The sequence below is a fragment of the Anthonomus grandis genome, chromosome 15 (genome assembly GCF_022605725.1).
Source record: "Anthonomus grandis grandis chromosome 15, icAntGran1.3, whole genome shotgun sequence".
In the NCBI taxonomy this organism is placed as follows: Eukaryota; Metazoa; Arthropoda; class Insecta; order Coleoptera; family Curculionidae; genus Anthonomus; species Anthonomus grandis.
In genome coordinates, this window is record NC_065560.1 from 16,883,218 (window position 1) to 16,900,414 (window position 17,197).

The following is a 17,197-nucleotide window of genomic DNA, read 5'->3' on the forward strand; positions in this document are numbered from 1 at the left end:
AATTATAGATTTTGTTTATAATAATGGCAAATCTCATGGGTTTTGATCGTTGAGAAAAAGGAGATCGTTGGATGAATAATTTATAATTGAGAAAATCATTTTTTAGATTAAAATGTCTTCTCACCAAAGGTGTATTTTCTTGCGAATTAATAACACTACAGCCATTGCATCTCTAAGTAGAATAGGAGATATTTAGTATAACAGAATTATGTTTCTTTGTCATAAAGTTTAACAGTGATCTGAAAATGAAAATTGGTATATTTTCTTCTTATATTAGTTAGAACATTCACTCAGTCACAATCTTGCTGGTCAAAGAGATTTATTCAGCGTGGTCTTGAGTAAAAGAGGAGTCCCGGGAAACAACAGGTTACAACATTTACTATTAATCAGTATAATTCTGTTTTAAAGCTGTGGAATCAGTTTCGCTGTTCAGTGCAGGAAAACTGATTTTCATCATCTTCAACCAATTTAGAGTTTCTGCACCAAGAATAAAATAGATTATTAAGTTATTAGGTTTATTCTGGGTGGGGCACCTTAATTGTGTCCCTCCATTGCGATCTTAGGTCTATAGTTACTCACTCCTAGGTGTTTTTACTTCCATAATGTCCCAGATGTTAATATTGTTGTATTCCAGCAATATAGTTAGTAGTTAGTACTGTTACATATACATATGTTTAAATTTTATGGTATCACTAGGAGAGGCGTGTGTGGGGAGTTTCCCAGCTTGTATTTTCGCCTCCTTGCCTCTTTTGACTCTCTAGACAGGTGACAGGGGCAGATTAGAAAGAAAAAGAGAATGAAGAAGACACACATTGTTAGGTCACATATTATTTTTTTCTCTGTTTGTTATGTGGGAATAGAGTAGATATCAGTTCTCCGGAGTATTATTTAACGAGAAGATAACTCCCTGGACCCCACAGTAATACTTAAAATTTAAAATTTGACCAACGTTACTAAATTAAGATATGAGTTTGATACATTAGAAAGCTGCGTAAATTTACTATATATTTGTAAATTTATTATGTATATGTATATGGTATATAAATTTGTATGTATATGGTGGGAGAAAATGAATGCTATCATATTTAAATCTCTATATCATTGTACACATTTTAACCAATTTTAATGAATAAGTTGTTCTTTGAAAGAGATTTATTATCTCTCTAAATAGATTTTTGTAGTAACATTAGTTTATTAAAAAAAAATAAATAAGATGCTGCTGGTTAGAAGCAAAAACAGAAAAATCGAGTTTTATGTAATTAATAACTAAGAAATAAATGAAATATAGGAGTAATTAGAACATGTTAAAGATCTGCTTAATATTCAGATTAAAAAATCCTAGCTTAGTTGAGCTAATTGTAACTAAGATTAAACCAAGAGTTATTGTATGCATCGATACTATGTTCGACCGTATTTCTCGTGTCGTTAGTCGAGTTTTGTAAACGTAATTTTTTATTCTTCACCATGAAAAAAGTCAAGGCAGGACATTCATTGTCTTGAAAGCATAAATTTCATGTTCATCGCAAGAGTCACATTTTCTAATAATTGTGGCATATGAATAATTGAAAATTGAAGATATAATTTTCCATATAGAATCCTATCAAAGACAAAAGACCCATAAGCATACTTTCCTTCAACGATTCGGCACCATACATTCAATATGCAATGATGGTGATGCTCAACTTCACGCATCTAGTAAGAATTATTATTAAAGCAGTAATGCATGTTGTATATGTTTTAGGTAAGACAGGTCCTCTGCCTGACTTACCAAAAATCTACTACGCCTAAAAAGACGTGAAATTCGGCTAGTGATAGGTCTTTTAACCGATCACTGATACTAAAAAAGCCATCTCCATACCATCGGTATTGCGGACAACCCGGAATGCCAGTGGTACTGTGAGGAGGATGAAACCGTTGACCATTAGGTCGGAGAGTCCCTAGCACTCATGCGCGCTAGGTTCAAATACTTAACTTTCAAACCACCGAGTGAGTTTAAGTCCTTCAGACCAGAGAGCCTTATCGGTTTCTCTAAGGCCGTTGGTCTCTGGTAGCCCGGTGGGGCATGACGTGTCCATCAGGAGACCTATATGCACAACTGCCTTGGCAGTCCACTGTCTCGACAATTTCATTTCAAGCCTTTATCAATGTATTTAGAGCTTTAGGCTTTTATGAATGACAACTGTCACAAGTCCCAAATCCCTGGAAATTTTGCGAATACCTGAATGTGGATAAGCATTGATATAAGCTTAAACATTTATGATAATTGTCTTATATCTGACTCTGCGATATCTTATTAAGTCGAATTTGGGTAAACTCTGTCAGTTTCTTAAAGTCGTCTTGCTAAACGAGTAAACACATAGTTGGGTGATACATCCAATAAGAATACTGCAAAACTTACTCTCTTGAAGCTCTATCCGCATTTTTAAAGTTCTAATAAAGTACTAGAAAGTAAAATACGCAAAATACATACTTAACATATCGAATGCATGACCATTTCTAAACGGCATTTTTACTTTTACAGACCTTTCACGTGCTTTAATTAATTTCATATTTTATTTATTTATTAGATTAATTAATAATTACATAAAACTCGAATCTTATGTTTTTGCTTCTATTATTATCTTATTATGCTTCTATTCAAAAAATTTGTTCAATGGCGTTATTAAGCTCTTATTTTAATTTAGTAATTTTAAATTTGTATCTTTATTTTTACAGTTGCACCCTCTTACGGCTACTTTTCAGAGTTAAAAATATTTTTGGACAGTCCTTCGTTGCCACTTTTATTTTAAATGTTTTTTCTTAATTCGCTAAGGTCAGGATTTGCTGAGATATAAATAATGTACACGCTTAGTTAAATATCCCGTATTATGATGTTGAAATGGTTTTTTATAATACATCAAGTGATGCGTTTTAAAGCCTATTTAATCGCAATCATTTATTAAATAGCCCTTTTCCTGAGAAAATTAACTAAATTAAAGTTCATTTTACCAAAATCACTTAAATAAAAGTTTTGCATATGGAAAAATAGAATCTATATCAATATATATTTCATTCCTACTTTTCTTTTTATAAGTACAGGTTAGTCAAAGTTTTTTTTAAACTTGTTGCATGCTTCACATTTTTATTTATTTAATAAAAAAATATTCTTATGAATTGAATTTTATTTTATTCTCGCTTAAAAACATTTACGTTCCCGATTCAAAGTTTCTGGATCTAGTGTTTAAAAGGTCATAAATCATAAACCAACATGAGTATAGTTTGATACCTATATTTTTATTATTAATTGTTATTTCAGTCACGATTTTGTCACATCCTGGAAGAAAAAGGGAATCATATCTTTTTTATTTATTAAAAAACTTTTTGGGAAATTTTTTTTTTAATGTTGGTGAAAAAAATAAGTAAAACAGTTTTAAGTCTAATAATGCGTAAAAATGTTTTCCTAACAGTATTAAAAAATTATAGATATATATATGTAAATATATAGATTACTACCATCACCACACCACTTTACCCAGTACTTTATCAGATGTACATTTAACTTAAAAAAATAAGTTTTAATCTAAATTAAGGGTATTGTTTAAGTATCCGATAGGAAACATTAAAAAGTGAATCTGAGCATGCACCAGCTAATTAAAAAAAGTTATTGTTTATTTAAAGCATTTAATAAATTAGTTTTAACAAAAAGTTTTTAAGACATATGAGCTTCTAGAGAAGTTTTCTTCAGATATGGTTGCGCAAATCTTGTTATTTCTTCAGATATTGTTATACTTGAACAGACTTTTTCTGACTTAATATTACGCCCGAGCGATATAATTTTAGTAACGTCACTTTGACGTCTATAAAAGAACATCTTTATGTCGTCCTGCCGGGTCATTTCAATTTAATCGTTCATATTCGTCATACTCATTGACGTTTACTTTGCGGTCTTTAAAATTACTTGTTTTTACCATAGGTAAATATTAAGTATGTGTATTACCTAATTTTGTAAATCTATTTCATCCGTTTTATAAATCATTACCAAAATAATTATAAATTTTAAAAAGTAACAAAATAAAAAAGGAGAGACGATCTCAAGTATTGAATTCGAGATCATTTATACCTTTGCAATTTGATGTCCAACCCAACACCCTTACTAAAGTGGGTGAGCGGCCATATGATGCAATAAACTAATTTACTTTTTATGGGTTATACAGTAGCAGTCTATCTTCAAAAAGTCCATTGGTAAAGAGAATCCTCCTCATTGTTTTGTTATTTGATTTAATGAGACTATTTATAAAAAAATTATAAAAAATAAAAAACTACATTATTTGTTAAAAATTATGATATTTATTATATGATTTACTTTTATTTTAATTGTAAACATCTTCTCAAGAGGAAATGCCCGCCCGAAATATTATATAGCGTTTATCCACAAAAAAAAACTTTTATTTAAAGCGGCGTTTACAGTATGTCACGTTCTTTTATTAAGATTAAAAATTGTCAGTATTTTTGTACCAAATGCTTCCTTAAGAAAATTGACCAAAAAATATTGTCGACCAAAGTGTAATTATTTTGTTACTTACAAATAAATAAATAAATATTTATTTAAAATTTAGTTAAAAATATTTTTTTGCCTTTATTTAGTACGTCTTTAAGACGTCATTTTACTACTTGGCATGACTATAGCGCGAAAATTGTCTCAGTATTTGAGTCTCCGTTAATCGAAACACCTGTCTAAAATTTGGTACATAAGTAAATAATGAAAAATCATTAAAGGTAAAAAAAATAACCCAAAAATTACACCTACCACCAAATTTTCATTAAATAGGGCCATATAATACTAAATCTGTAAGAAATGAAAGAAACCGAAGTGTGAAACATAAGTGAAGTGTGGTATCTGACGTCTGATGGATAGCAAGTAACCCGTAGGTGTTTCAATTGTCAGTTACGTTTATTGTCCGTTGCCAGTAGTAAGCAAACAATTTTATCTTAAAATATTTATTTTAAAATACATCTAAATAGATGTATTTTATTGTTGATTAGATTTATTTTATAATAAATATTTTAAGATAAACAAAATTTGCATATAGCAATCTTGTAAAATCTGCCGGCTTTATGTCTAAGTTTTAAGGCCATTCATGAGAGTGAAATCTGTTGGAGTTTTTTATGATTTTTATAGCTTTTTTAATTTTTTCTAGATAAAAAATATGTAAATCACCAGAGAAGAAGATTTAAGTCCCCATATCATGATGGCGTTTAGAAAGCTATAGACATCACAGCTATCTTATTTTTTTAATTTACTTATCGTAAATTTTTATTTTCTAAGTCTTTTTAATTAGTAAGAAACCTGTTCCAAATATCTAGTTTAATCCCATTTCTCTAAATTTTCAAGATAAATATGTCTATGTCAGGTTTTAAGGTTACAAACTAGTTTCTTGTCATTCAAGTATCAAAGTCAATCAATCTTAGTCTATCAAATTAATTGGAATAAGTTTAATAATTCTCAAATATATATAAAGTGTAATTTCAATCAAGAAATAATATTAGGCATTTGATGTACATACATCGATTTACACTATGAATGTTGGTAAATCAAGGACTTTTGATTAGATAGCTATTATTAAAATCATGATGAAGAAGAGAGACCTAGTTTTTGTAAAATCTAAGTTTTTACAAAAGGCTAGAAAATTGAGGTGTAATGAGTTGCGCCAATTTCGTACTATTAAGTATCAGGAGGCAGAAGAAAACTATCACAAATTAAATATTTTCTCTTACTGATAAAAAAGACTGAAAAACTTGGAGTGACTAAGAGTTGAATAATAGAGCTAAAGTAAAATAGTCCCCCAATTTGGCTTTATCAAATGATCTAAAAATTTCTTTCACTGAAGTGTCTAATAGGTAAAATTCGTAATTTCAAAACGGAACTTAACTCTTAAAGTCAACACAATTTAACTGGGTTACTAAAAAAACATCTTAAAACTGATAATATAATTATAATTATGGATACTCAAAAGCTAACGTACGTCTCTCGTATTGCTTGATTTTTCTGAAGAATTTGTTATGATGGACTATATCGGATTGAATGAAAACCCACTAGGTTTAAAAGGTTATTTTTCTGATTAAAAGCAAAAAGTTAGTAATAATAGTATGTTTTCTGGCGCTTCCGGTCACTGCAGGCGTTTCGCAAAGGTAAGTGCTGGTTATTGCTATTTTTAATTTATACTTTTGATTTATTTTCGAAAATTAAAAGTTGTTAGGTAAAATGCAGGTTTTTACTGATTTATAGTTGGATCTTAATTTTAAATTTATTTAGACTCTGGAAGCTCCAGCGGCCTTATTAACAAGGAAATTATGAAAATTTAAAACTTGGTAAAATTTTACACTATAAATCGTTGTAATAAAATCGTATTTTATGCTGCTTGTTAGTAAAAAGTATAAGGAGCGGCTTCTTCAGGATAATTTTAACCTTCGAGTTTTTTAAGAAAATATTCCAAATCAGCAAAACCTAGGTTTGATCCTTGATACAAACCTGTGCTTCTAAAGACACGATACTAGTTAATTAAGAAAATTAAATTATAAACTAAAAATGTCATATCGAATTAGAAAAAACTTAAGTTTTAATTCAAAAGAAAAACTTTGTAAACATGTATGTGTGAATTTTCCGAGTTTTAAGGATCTTTCTTTGTTGCACATTTTACGGGAAAGATTTTTTAATAACACATTTTTTTGATACAAGCGATACTTTTCTTGATTTATTTATATTTAAACAACAAAATTAGTTATAACTTTTTGTTGCCTCTTCTGATCAGAATCATCTTTATTATCGCAACAAAATACAAAAAATAAGATGCTTTTTAGCCATCTCACTCAATTTTGTCTATTTAACTCTAAGCGAGTACTCCATTAAATAATAAAATTTTGTAATAAAAAATTGTAACATATTGAGTTTAAACTAGGCCAAAAGAAACCGGTTAAAATTAAAATAAAGTTTTTTTAAATTAAACTTATGGCAAGTAAATGAATTCTAAAAAATCATGCCCAATATGTTTGAGCATTAATACACGATAAACTTGAGTTTAAGAAAGAAGAGTTAAAAAAATTTTGTTTTTATATTTTTGTATCTTGTAAACGATGCTATTGACTAATTATTTAAAGAAAATATACATATAGACAAAAATATTTCTACCAGCTTTTATAATTTAATTATCACTAGTTGCAATAAAAATACTCAATATAATATAATTTAATCTACCGACTTAAATACACCAAAATAAGACGTTGATTAAAGCATATCTAGGAGAATTTTTTTTTTACAATATTTGGCGATCTAAGCAAGTAATTTTTATATTTGTCAAATGAATGACATTAGTTTATTCCTAAGTCTAAAAATGTTGAGTACTATGTTTCTTAAGCGGGATATGCTAGACCTATTTGTTTTTACAACTTTTATTTCCGATATCATATCCAAGTGGGATTTTTAGCTATGAACGAAACTGCAATAACTAAATATAACAACTATCATTAAGAATTAACATTAAAAGGTTGTTCTGATAAAACTAATAATTGGAGTGATAAATATGTCCTAGCGGAATTTTCAATATTCCTTTTAAAAAATAAATAAATAATTAATTTTTAATCAGTTGCCTTAAAATGTCGGGTAGTAACCAATGTGTCTCAGTTTAAGGTCAAAAAGATAGTAAGAATCTTAACAGAAATTAAACACTTTATAGTAGTGTTATGAAAATATAAATACATTAATTATTCTCATAATCATTCTATGGATTTTTAAGGGTAAAGAATTGACTTTCTGGAAGCTGAAGGCAATAAACACTGCAGATTTTTGTTAACTCTTGCTTAAAAAAATTGAGTAAATACAAAATAGAATTTTTAGCAATAAAAGTTTACAAGCTGTTCAATGCCTGTGTTTTGCTGTCACTGTTTGTAAAATTTTTTTTCTATTTAAATTGATTTCATTAAAATTAAGACAATGCTTCATTTATGACTTAGATAAATAATAATATCACTTGTTTTTAATTATCAAGTAAACAAACCAACAATTTCTAATGATTAATATAACTGAAATACATTTTATTGCTCATCTTAAATTAATAAGTGGAACACGTGTCTGGTGTATTGGTAGTCCTAGTGTCGCTACGCGGATTTACTGACTTAAGGATATACCCTAATTTTTCTGCTTCTTAATTGTCTTTCACTTGTCAAAGTAAATATCAATTTTCACTTTTGGCATTTCCGTGGACTTAGTTCCCGTGTGTTGGTAGCAGTACAAGTAAAAGTTTGTGGCCCAACCAAAGAAGATGCAGATTACCAAAAATATTGTTTCATTTAGCTTTAATTGAACCTCTCTTACCTCATCTTGACATGATTTGGTAATTTCTTGGCAGGATGCTCAAGATTTGATTGGAAACTTAGCGAGGTGAGTGATAGACCATTTCTTTGGTCGTACCGGCATCAAACCAGCGAATTGTTTCAGAGTTTTCGTTTTCCAATTTTCTTTTCTTCTCTATTTTCTTTTTTTTTCTTCGATTGCTTCACCTTGAGAGTGTGATGGTGTTAAATTCTGTGATGCCTTATGAGTGGCTCTAGAATAGTCTGGTTTCTCCACAATGAGAACCTATCCTCCACTTGAGCTCTTATCTCTCACAATCGAGACTTCAAGCAGCCAGTTTCTTGGTGAGGCTCCATGTGACCGGAGACCAGGTGAATTAAGACAAGTTTTCTTTATCGTTTTTTTATATATTAATTAAATCTCTCTTTTTAATAATTTCTTTTTTTAATAAATAAATATGTTTAATTGAGATTGGAATATGGACACATGGCCGAAGCTTATATAACTTTGAGTTATATGTTCAAGTCCTCCTAAAATAAAAGTGTATTATTTTTATTAATATAAACCATATACAGGCTGATGAATTTAAAACCTAAAATGGCCATATAGTAAGCACGAAAAACTGAACAAAAAAAAGCTAAAAACAGTTTTTATAAAACAATAGGGGAACTAAATCAGGCACATTACTACACTTTTATCTGCAACCCCTTGGAGAAGGAGAGATACACTCCTAAAATCTTAAATACAAAGGAGGATTGAGTGATACATTATCTCAAGGCTCTTGAAAAATGATTTGCAATGATAATGATATAAAGGCAACTTTCCATAAAATTTTTGTCTATTTATTAAGGAAAAAATAAATAAAAACAATCATGTTTTTTAAATTTTATTTAATTATTAGAATTATTTAATTAAGTGTTGAAAATGATTTTTGTTATTTTGAAGATGATTAATAAAACCTACTATAAAATTCTTCATGTAAATTTACAAATGTTTCTCTGAATGTAGCACGGCATTCCTAAGCCATTTCATAGTGAAGTTACTCTGGTTGTGTTCTAAGTGCCAGGCATCTTAGGTGACTTCACACAAAGTCAAGAGGTGTTAAATCCGAAGATCTAGGTGGTCATTCAATCGGCATTCAATCAAATTGTCTAATGGAAACTACATAATTAGAAGGTGCTCCATCCTGTTGGAATTGTAGTAAGCGTTCTTCTAAAGATAAATTTCTGTGTATGTTCCTTTCATTTTCTAATTGCTGCAATATTAGTGATTGGATAGAGCTCTGTATCATTTTAGGAGATAGGTTGCCAATCAAATTTTCTGGTATAAATATTGGGCCGAAAGTACCATTTCCGTATATACCAGCCAAATATTAATTTTCTGGCGGTACTGGGTATGCTCTTCTTTAAGTACTAGGTTCTTGGCATTCAAGAAACGATAGTTTTACTTATTAATATGCCTATTCAAATAATAGAAACATATCACTGAAGCAAATATTTTTAACTAGTCCAGGTTCTGCCATAGTTCTATATGTGATTATTTCACCAAACTGAGTTCTTCAATCCGCGTTATCGTCACCAAATTATTAGAGTTTGCAGTTTATAGGGATGAGACTTATGAACTTTAAGTACATTTCTTATTTATTGATGAGATAATGTAGTTGCTACATCTGCTCGTCGAGTGAAGAATTCATTGCAAACTGATCCAGAATTTAAATTTGCGCTGTTTCGTAGGCTAATCTTGGTTGATTTCTCTTTTTGCTCGTGACAAAACCAGTTTTTTTAAAATTTAGTTGCTAGTTAGCGAAGATACTCCGGCCTTACATTTTGACCTGGATGCATTTAGTTAAAACGTTGAGCTGTCTGTAGGCAACATTTATCCTAGGAACCATAAGTAAAAATAATGGGTACAGTCAGCTAGAGTATAGCATTGACGCCATTGTTAAAAATTAGAGGTGCTGCTTTTCATTTAAACTGATCCAAAAGTCAACTGTTCTTAAAATAAGATTACTGATACGTATTACTATTTAAGTAAATTTTGTAATAATAAAATGCGCATATTTATAAATAATGTTTTTTTTCGGCAAAAAAAACATAGCAAATAAGCGAATAAAAATATCTACTAGCTTGACATGTTTAGAATTCTTAAGAGATACTTGAAAAAATAATGAAATACTAAAAAAAATAAAAAATGTGTTTCATTTATTATTTTTCTTATAAAACAGAGCAGATTTTTCTGAAATACAGCCTTCCATAATTTTGAAAGCATTTTTAAGATCTCCAAGAGGATATATCATTCAACTTTCATTTTTATTTAAGATTTTTTTATGGTGTATCTCACCGTGTACAGGTTCTCCTTTTTCACCAATTATAGTAATATATTTCTGGAAATTTAAATGATTTTCAAAAATTGCAAAATTACACATTCGACAATAACAATATATAATAAACTGGGATGATCCTCATTTCTAATGTTAAATGTGTAGAGTTAGATAGGCCTCCCAAATAAATAGTTCCGAATAAAGCTTAAACCTGTGATATCTTAACATAAAGTAAACCATATTGTATTAGGTGATATGAATATTAATCTCTTAGAACAAAGACCTTTAAACACGAAAAAATTGTAAAAATTTGTTAACGATACATAATTTCTGCATTGTCAATAAATATAGTTTTTTAAATGCTACCGGAATATCACATACTAAAATATACTATACACATACTATAATAGATCATGTGGTTTGCTCTACCAATAAAAAACTGAATGTCATATTGAAGTTGAGGACAGTTTTCTAGACGATCACAGTTTGATTAGTTTAGAGGTAACCGAAAAGAAGGTTCAAACCTAAAATATATATTCAATATCATATACTAAATATACAAAAATATAATCAAAAATAGATAGATAAGTAAAGATATCGCAAATAGTTTGAATATATATTTTAGAGAGATTCAATGATTCATTCATCATTAAAGATTCAAATTAAATATGACCATAGTGCATTTTTCGAACCTACAGATCATATTGAATTAAATAGCATAATACTAATAAATATTAATTAAACCTGAAAATGGAGTACCAGGCGATGATAATATCGGCGTACTTGACCTAATCAATATAAAAATACATGTAAAAAATATTTTAAAAAACGTGTAAATTTACTCTTGTTACTGGTGAATTCCCTTTAGAACTAAAAATATCCAAAGTGTGTCCAATATAGAAATCAGGATCCTAAACTCAACAAACTAACTATATACCAATTTCTATAATTAGTGTATTTTATAAAATTCTGGAAATGCTATTGGAAAAGCGAATAACATCATTTGTTGCAAAATATATCTCATATGATTTTTATTAGTAAGTATTTCTTAAAAATAGTACTCTGGTGCCACCGTTGATCTGCTCAACTATATCTCAACCAAGCTGAACAATGGTAATATTGTATTAGCTATTTTTGTAGACTTAAGAAATGCTTTTGAAGTGGTGAATCATATTATTTTACTGGATAAATTAGAAGAAATGGGGGTTGTACAGAGTGTCCCATTAAGAATGTTCCTCGGCTGTATCTCAGGCCCCAATAATCGTAGAGCGTTGAAAAAAAAATAGCATAAAAGTGGCCCAAAAAAAAAACAGCTGGAAAATATTTTGAAGTTCATTGGTCAACCGCTAGAGGGCGTTCTAGCTACTTAAAAACTTTAAAGTTTATTTTTTCCAAAAAACCTTTAATAACTTGCATCCCAAAATATTATCGAAATAATCTACAAAGTATTCCTTACAAAAATGTTTTAACAACCATTTCTGTCAAATGTCAAATAAAGTGGTGGGTAGAGTTTCTATCTTAAATGAGAAAAATGATAATGAAGTAGGCTTTGGCTGCAACAATTTTTTTAAAACAACTTTTATTTAAAAACTCTTTAATTGCTTTTTTTTTCTACCAAAAAGATATTATTGGAAAATTTTCCTAAGACCCGCTAGGGGGCGTCTACTTCTAACTTACGCTATTTGACTGATTATTTTAAGAAACTCACATGCAACCATGTCTGTTTTTTTACGGTATTAAGAGCGGAGAACAAAGCTTAATAATGTAGTAAAAACCGCATTTTGAAATCACATCTCTAACTAAAGTTACAAAAAAAATGTGTTCATTAGAAAGTGAAAACATCAAATATGGTCGTTAAGTTCTATTTACCAGCCGGGTTAAAAAAACTGGTGTCTAAATGAATCTTTGTGTAGAAAAACAATCTTGGTATACCAGCTTTTTAGAAATTCCGGAAGGTGGCGTTTATTTATACACTTCTTTATAAAGGAGTTTCGGCGGGAATAAATCTATACAGTATGGGAAAACCATGCATAGGAACGTTTTAAATTTTTGGATAACGTAGCAACAAATAATACCACATAAGAATAATATTGAAAAAAATACAGCAACATATTAGTTGTGTTTATAAAGGAACTAAAAATTAAAGTTTATATAAGACTATCGGTTAGCAGTTTATTCGAGTATAAATAAATAGTTAATTAAATTATGCCAATATTAATAATAAGTTGGCTTTGCATTTGTTTAAAAAACAAAAAGGCCGGTGACAAACTCTGTGACAGCTGCTTAAAAGTTTTTGGTGGTCCTATAAGTTTAGTTATTTATTTCGATTAGAGTTTATTCTTTGACTTTAATTTAAAATGCGTCTGGCTTTGCAAGAGTCGGTAAATGTTATCAAAATTTTTTATGAATGTTTTGAAAATGCTCAACGTTTTTCTCAAAACCGGCGTCTGGGTAGAGGCATATTTCTCCGTTTGGCCCGTCGTTTTCGGAAAATAGGTACTGTAGTCCATCCAACCTACCGTAGACAAGGTCGCAGGAGAACGGAGGAAAACATAATAAATTGTTTGGCCTATGTAGAATTTGATCCGCACTTAAGCATCAGAACTATTTCAGGCGATTTAGGCATACTTCGTTCTGTAGTTCACAGAATTTTGCAGGAACACAGGTATAACACAATTTTTCAAAAATAAGTGCCTAGATACTTACTTAATTTAATTTTTTTTGCATATAGATTTCATCCATGTCATATAGTACTCCACCAGGCAATAAACCTAGAATACTATGACAGAAGACTAGATTATTGTCATTGGATGGAGAATATGTTGCTCGGAAATCCAAATTTTCTCAACGAAATTTTATGGACAGACGAAGCAACGTTAAATAGTGACGGAGGAGTTAACAGACATAATATGCACTATTAGTCTGAAACTAACCCTCGTTAGATGCGCGAGATCCAGCATCAGGGAATGTGTGTTAATGTCTGGTGCCGTGTAATAGGATCTCAGGTTATAAATCCATTTTTATTTGATGAGAGCCTAACTGGAGAACGATATCTTGGATTTTTTAAAAATGAGCTCCCAGCATTATTAGAAGAGGTGCATCTGGTTATAAGAGCCAACATGTTTTTACAACATGACGGATGCCCGGCTCATTTTGCGGTACAAGTGTGAACGTTCCATCAGCGGTACCCTGATCGGTGGATTGGCAGAGGTAGCTTTTTCCCTTGGCCGGCAAGGTAATTTTATCGTTATAGACACATTACTGAGATACAGCCGAGGAACATTCTTAATGGGACACCCTGTACTTGCCTTGATTGGATCGTACTTATTGAATAGAAAGGAATACGTGTATCTAAATGGCCAGAAAAGTGAACTATTGACATATAACTGTGGCGTACCTCAAGGATCTATACTGGGACCTTATTATAAGCACTATTTGTTCCTAGTTTGAGGCAAGCCCAGTATTTTCATTACACTGGTTGATTGTATTCGGACAATAACGATGTTTTAGTTAAACGAGCAAATAATGATATATTCAAATATAGTCAATGGTTGCTCCAAAATAACTTAAAAATTATTTTAGATAAAATTAAATACATATTGTTTAAATAAACTAATAAAAAAATAAATTAAATAAATATATCTTTCAATAACGTAATTGGGTTGGGTTGGGTTGGATGAGAAACTTCTGGAATCCTTATATGAGCATGTTTATGACAAAATCATACCTTTTCTGGGAGCACTCTACTCATGTGACTTTTCTCAGTATTTCAGCAAAGTATCAAATATATAATTCACATATTTTGTCTCTACTAAGATATCTCATTCCGATGTGGAGCACATGTACTCATTCAGAAAATTAAAATTTTGCAAAATAAAAATCCTTTTTAATCTTGACACTTTAAGCACATCAATAATTTGTTTGAAATGTTAAAAATACAGCCCACTGAAAAAAATTGCGAGTTGATGCAGGCAAAATTAATTTTTAAGATTATACATAAGCTACAAAAGTCCAACCACACTATTATATACTTTAATGACATACATTCATATCGATTAAGAAATAATATTGTTAGTCTAAATAATGCTAGAACCACCATAGTTTTAAGAAATTTTATTGATGAAGCTTTACAGATATTTAATTTATAATATTAATTATTTGCCTTCTGAAATAAATATAAAATAATTCTTACTACAGATACAAGAAACTGAAGATTGTTGTTAGTCAATCCTAAAATTGTTTTCTGTATGTTTAGGTATTAATTTATTTGATGTAATGATTGTAAAACAAGACTACATGTGTTGCGGTTTAGTTAATAGTGAAACTCTGGTATTAATGCTATAAATGCGTTGTTTAAGAGTTTATCATTTACATTAGCTTTTTAAAATATATATTTAACTTTAACTATCTATAACTTAACTATCTATCTTCTACCTGTATGTAACTGATTGCTTAAATAAATGATAGTTTCAACAAAAGATTAAGATAGATGCATAGCTATTTGTTAGGTTGATTTTAATAATATATAATAGTATAAAGAATAATACAAATACATACAACTATAATAATACATTTTTTTTGCTAAAAAGAGAGGTAGAACAGGGCATTCGTAAAATGAATTAATAATTTGGAATATGCTTGTCTTGACATATTTTTTAATATTATTTTACATGAGGATAACACCTCTTTTTTAAAAAAAAATTTAACCCTTGTATTTTCTTTGTTACTTTTCAAAGTAGTTTAACAAAGTCAAACAACCGTCAACTTATAAAAACGTATATTAGTAAACATTTTGAATAACGTGAATGATTTAAAAAGAGATAAGTATTTTTATATTTTGAATTTAATTTAATTTTATTTTATTTACCATGACTACGGTAGTAGATTTAACTACCGAAAAATTGGTCCAAAGGAAGTATTTTTATTCAATAAGTAGGCTTTTTGTTCTTTCAATTATGAAGGTGAGATATTAAAAAAAAACAAACGAGCTCAGGTCGATAAATAAAACCTCAGCTCCTGGGTATACAAAAAAAAAAATTATACCTTAAGTAAATTTTTGTTCTTAAGATTTATTGCTCTTAAAGATTAAATTAGATATGATGAAAGGTATTGTTAAAGATGTAAGTTTATATTTCTTCTAAATACGTGAATAAGTCTATTTTCTTCTTCTTTTTAAAAAGATTGAAGCAAGGAGGGTGGTGTCCATTGTATTTAAATTTAGTTTATAAAATTGAATAGTCCAAGGTGTCAAAAGCCTTACGAAAATCTAGCCATATCAAAACGTGATCAGGAGCTTTAACTGTGTTGTAACATACATAAAGTAGAACTGTACTACTACTGTAGTCAGCTTTGAATCTTGATACTCTAAAATATTATTAAAAGTCAAATTGTTTAGTTCCTGATCTTAGAAACGCGAACTATATCTGTTTAACACACTTAAATGTATACAATGTTATAAATGTTATTTATTGAGTAATTAGGAGAGTTGCGAGATTAATCATTTTTATGAATATTGAATCAAAAACCTTAGCAGTCCTCTTACTTTTCAATATAGCTTTATTTATTTGGTCTTCTCTTACTTCTTTAAATTCAGTAGTAATAGGATTTGTGCATTATTTGAAAATATTATTGTTAATATTAAAATTTATTTTGATTGCAATATTAACTCAAGAATCATTAAATTTTGAATATGTATTTTCATTAATATTATGATTAGAAATACTTCAGCTTTTTATTTGTAATGAATTTAGAACTTTTTGAAACTGACTTGGGATTGACTTTCAATTTTTTACTGAAGATATGCTAGAGTAATAAAATTTCTTAAAATAAATGCTTCTCTAAATGTTAAATCTGTTTTTGAGTTTTTATATCTAAGTAGCGCATCATAAATTTAATTGTGTGGATTATCCAAAAGCATGTGTTTTTGTAATCCCGGCCTTTTTTTAATGGGGCATGATCACTAAAACAAGTGATATTTTAATATAAGAAAAAACCACTTCATTGATGTCCTTCATATTGTAAATAAGATATGTAAAACAAATTCAGAGTAATCACGGAACAGTTAAATATAACAGATTCATGACACGTCAGTTTCGTTCCACAACAAACCCATGTAGCGTTTTTTGCATAGTGCAGCCTATATACTCATTATAATATTTTTTATTAAATAATTGAGAACTAGCGGGGATATAGCTTATGGTAGCTTGTAACCAACGGTGGTCTTTGTTACAATGGAGATATAGAATATTATGACCGCTCAGGTCTAGGCGCGATTTTAAATATCGGGCAAAAAGGAAATTTCCAAACAAAAAAGTTTTTGTATACGTAGATTTCAGTTTAAATTATTAGCGAAAAAATATATTTTGTTTTCCTTTTTTACTCTAATAAAGAAAAATTATAACAGGTTTCTATATTATGCAGTTATTGTAACGATTTTTTTTTCAATTTAATAGTTTATCCTGGGAACTTAGTTATTAACTTACCGTTTTTGTAAATAAGACAGTCGAGTTAAGTAAAAACTTTATAATTTGACGTTGAATTAAAAATTGTGT

General features: G+C 29.3%; 1 protein-coding gene across 2 annotated transcripts in view; it reads left to right on the forward strand.

Moving 5' to 3' along the window:
• LOC126744862 (innexin shaking-B) overlaps positions 1-17,197 on the forward strand; it is a 256,450-nt gene that overhangs the window by 142,903 nt on the left and 96,350 nt on the right. Inside the window, exon 1 of one of the 2 annotated variants that reach the window (XM_050452432.1) lies at positions 6,150-6,168. The exons of the other annotated variant lie outside the window; for it this stretch is intronic. The gene's annotated coding sequence lies outside the window, so the exon portion shown is untranslated. Of the gene's footprint in view, positions 1-6,149; positions 6,169-17,197 lie in introns of those variants that run through there. 2 annotated transcript variants of the gene reach the window in all.